This window comes from Sinocyclocheilus anshuiensis, unplaced genomic scaffold, assembly GCF_001515605.1.
Source record: "Sinocyclocheilus anshuiensis isolate Anshui unplaced genomic scaffold, SAMN03320099.WGS_v1.1 scaffold47, whole genome shotgun sequence".
In the NCBI taxonomy this organism is placed as follows: domain Eukaryota; kingdom Metazoa; phylum Chordata; class Actinopteri; order Cypriniformes; family Cyprinidae; genus Sinocyclocheilus; species Sinocyclocheilus anshuiensis.
The window spans coordinates 1147016-1151920 of record NW_015551047.1 but is presented as its reverse complement, the minus strand read 5'-3'; positions in this window follow the sequence as shown (position 1 = coordinate 1151920).

Below are 4905 nucleotides of genomic sequence, written 5' to 3'. Positions count from 1 at the left end.
CTGCTATAGCAACAGGTCCGTAAGCTTAAACCTGCTCGGGAGCGGCTTATTTCATGTAAACCGGATTAGATTGCATCTTTTTAAGCAGAATTGATACTTAAAATCTGTCTGCTACAACTGCTACTTTATTACAAGAGTACCCTACTGATCCAGGGACAATAATTTAAAATAATTTATAAATGAATTTAAAGATCATATAATAATATTGTGTAGTCTTTAATACTATAGACACAGCAAGTTTTACTCACTGAAAGAGGTATTAATCATAAAATTATTATTTCATAATTGTATTCGAATCTTACACACATGCTATACAGATAATGTAGAGCCATGCATTAATTTGGGTGATGACAGCTATTATGGGAGTGACTTGATGGAGCGCAGGAGATGCAGATAACATGATCTTGACCCTTAAACTTTAATGCTGTCAAGTAACAAATCTGTTCAAATATAAAATTAAATTAATTTCTAATTACTACATTGAAATAAAAATGTAAAGCCTGTACAAATATTAAAAATCGTGAATAGCCTATAAATAATAGGGAATCATGTAAAAAAATTAAAATAAAATAAAAACGGCACACATTTCATTTATTTATTATAACATTTATGTAGTTTTGTTCGCTTGGCTGTTTCCTTATAAAAGTAAAAAAATTTGTAAAGTTTTTCGTCAGCTGCCTTTATTAATTATATGACGTCATTACGTTGCTGTCTTGCCGCCAGCCAATCGCTGCATTGCTGATCGTGGTTTTGAGTATCGATACATAGCCCCTTTTAAACCAACCCATGAACGCGCAATTATCTCAGATAACTCAATCCAGCCATACTAATCATCAACAACAGCTGCGTTCGAAGAACCGAATTAGCCAGATCCTGATTAGTGCGACATACTAATCATCAACAACAGGTGCGTTCGAAGAACCGAATTAGCCAGATCCTGATTAGTGCGACGATATCATCTTGGATGTGAAGTTTCATCTCGGCTGTAATAAGCAACGTACGAAGAACGGGCCCCTGATCTTGGTTGTTTTTCTGTTTTGCTTTGTTTTTGTTGATTAAATCTAGTTTCTCCTGCACTTGGACCCAGACCCTGTTTTTCCACGGTGCTATCTTACCAGACCGTGACGATTATCTTCTGTAACATCATTAGTTACCTGTGTTTATGTTTTTATTAATTGTTGCATCAACAGAGTCATAAATATGTTCCTATGTCAGTTACAAAAATAACAAATTACACTTTAGAGCAGAAAATTATTTAGTGTGAGATTCATCTTGTTAGTTGAAAGTTATTTATAAGTGTCTTCAATCTTCTAAAGATTTATGGGTGTTTATTTATGGTTTACAGGTAAAGACTGACCAGACAGCAGTGTGTTGTTTCCCGCTTGACTCTGGTTCTGTTCTAATGGCTGACTGCTGTTCTGCTGTTGACTGACACTAGAGGGAGACTAAGATCTTACACCTAGTCAAACACACAATGATTATGTAAATGTTCTGAGGAAATTAAATAGTCAGAAAAATGACTTTAATCTCCTTTATGCATACATCTTTGGAAAATAATATAGTGCTATAATTCATGATATCTGAATCTTCACCACACACTGAATCTGTTCTAAACCCCAGTGAGCTGCTTCACTGCCTATGTAGACCGCATCCTAACTGAAATAGAACGTGATAAATGACTCATTTGAAGCACTTTACAACTCATGCATGATACAAACATCGGAGAGGATGGAGAACTTGACTTCAATTATTAAATGAATATTATTATTATTATTATCAGTACTTTTCAGTATTAAATAACAAACCTAGGCTTGTTTAAGTTGGTCTCCCAGCCTGAAAAAGCTCACAAGGTTTAGGATCAGAGTTCGTGTCTGCAAATGTGTCACTAAATTGTAATGGCAGATGATGAACCTTTGTTGTGTCTGTTGCGCCACAGCAGGACCAAGAAGACAATGATCAAAAATGTGACAGTCCGTCCTGCAGTCACTCCAATTATCATGGGATTGAGATCATCAGATCCTGAGGCTGCTGAAGATGAGAAACGTATATTTAGATTCACAGTCTGTAAATGAGACGGGAACATTTCAATAGTCATCACAGAATGAACAGGACTCTCCAGAATCACAGCAGCTAAATAACAGAGGAAACATGTGCTGATAACAATTAGTAAGACTATATCAACAATTTGGTGACAATAAAACCATCTCGTTCCCTACTCAGGGAACCATGGTTACACAAGTAACCTGAGCCGTTTCTGACCAACAGGTGGTGCTGTCAAACCAATGTGGTCTACACATGCCTAGAATACCATGCATAATATTCGGTGCTGGAGACTAACCAACCCCGTCAAAACTCAGGGCTGAGTGAGATTCCTTTGATTTACTCTTATGGGGAGAATTTTTTTAATTTGAGGGGGAGGTGTGGGTCATATTTTAGAAATCCAAGTATAATAGGGATGGAGGCTGATTAATAATCAGACTTCACCCTCTCACAGCATTAGACACAAAAATACATTGTACCAGAGGCGTGCTGGCATTATAGACAGTTTCATTTATTCTAAATAATAATTTATTATAAATAAATAAATTGTAAAGAGAGAGAGAGAGAGAGAGAGAGAGGTAGTGCTGAATCACTCAGTCAGGAATTTCTATTTCTATATTTATTTTAAAACATATATTTATATAATCAATACCTGGTGTACTGTACTTGTACACTGATACATTGTCGCCAAGGAAAATATCGCTATACTCTGATTAAATATCTGTGTACTAGTGAATATCTGCTTAAGACAACAGGGACATTAACTATGAAAAACAAACCAACAGATCTGATTACAAAGCACAAACTGAATGATTGAACAAACACACTGATCTACAAGACAACAGAGTGCATTTCTCTTCACAAACAGCACTAACTGCACACTTCCTCTCTCAAGCTCATCTTTCACCCTTATATGTCATGGACTAGAGCTGGGTTTTAAACTCAGAGAACAGCGAGAAAAGAAAAAAAAAATCCAGAAACACTAAATAACTTGATCCTTTTTATAATATAATAGTAATCAACATATGAAAATACATGAAATACATAGACAGAAAATAATACTCACAGAGCACAAGAGGAAGTTGACTGAGCTCCATACTGACTGAATGATGACAGACAGTTAAAGACACAGACTGTGTTAAAGCCTCAAGACTTCCTGAAACCTGCTGTCAGATCTTTAGAAACATCAGGACAGATTAAAGACATACAAATGTACCTCATGTGTGACAGAAAATCTTTTGATGTTTCTGATAATCTTGTAACATGTTTTCACAAAATGTCAAACTTTTTCTAAAGATTTTCGACAGAAATGTTGTCAAGACTCATTCAGTATCAAATTGAACAATATTTATTTGCTATTATGAAAAGTTATATTCTGGTGTGTTTAATGAACAAGGAAAATGGAACATTGTTTTAATGGCTCTTTATTGTTATGGTGGTAATAGCTGTATTTATAATTATGCATTAATATGGAAATAAAGTGAAGAACTGCTGCTCCTCCCTCACTGGTTAGTGTGGTGGAGCTGAAAGAGAACAAACCAAACCACAACTATGAGCTCATATCTGTCTATATATCTATCACACTCTGACACTGATGGTGTTTAGATTGACTGATATATCTGTACCTGTGAACACAGTTTAATATTCATACACAAAGACAAGGGGTGTGCATTAAACAAATTTAATAATTATGATTTCATTTCCTCTTAATGAATCCATATTCTTATCAGTTTGATTAATGATTCTTATAGCTCCCAGGCGTCTGTTCAGTTGCGTAAAAGGTCATGAGTCTTTTATTGTCATTTGAACAGTTTACACGGTTGTAAAAGCACTGCAAAAGCACAGCAATGTCAAACACAAAAGTACAATATAACATGACTACAATGTCTTGTCTTTCTTGCTTAAGTATTTGATGTCTGTTGAAGGAACTATTTATTGTGTATTTACAAACACCTTTAATGACTTTTAACAGATTTTTTAGAATAATAACTGCAGAAATAACAAATGAAAATGTCTGATAAGAAGAAAAAAACAGTCCATTGTATCAATTAGACTTGAAAAATACTGAAGCGATATTATATTCAAGAAATGTTAGTACAACTAAACACATAAGAATTTTAATAAGTGGTGCTTGAGAAGCATCAATATTACTGTTGATCAACGTGGTTAAAGTTTATTTGTTTATTTATTTATTTTTTATCTATCCTTATTACAATTTTTCCTCAATTGCTTAGACACTAGAATCCATTATATAAGCCAAACATCACAAATGTAACACCATTTTCTAAAGGATTTCTCAGAACGATTAACACTATTCTTGTGTTTCACAATTCTAAACACATATTCATCCTTTGACACCATGTGTTCCTGTTCAGTAGCATTTAAAAACCATCACAACATGACCACAACCAGCAATTCTCACCAAGTGAACACTAGTATGCAACATTTTCATACACCAGTCAGAACAACAGTATAAGCACATGTGAATTCTTTAGCTGTGGATACGAGAAATTAATATTCAGGAGTTGTTTCCAATTTGCTGGTATTATTTTTATGTGCATACTAACTGTAATCATTTATGTAGATTACAGTATAATAATTGACATGTAAAACCCAATTGGCTCATATGTCAGGGTTCTTTTGTTTTTACTGTGACACTGCAAGAAAGTTTTAACAAAGCATCAGCTCCACAATATTTTAAAAGGCACTGTTTTTTATTTTAAAAAAGAAAATATGAACAGTTCAAAATATGAAAAACCTACAGAACGTTGCAGCAATATGTAACGTCTGGACCAATCAGACACACCATTTTTCATTTGATTTAACAAATCAATTATTCATTAGATTAACAAACGTTCACAGACC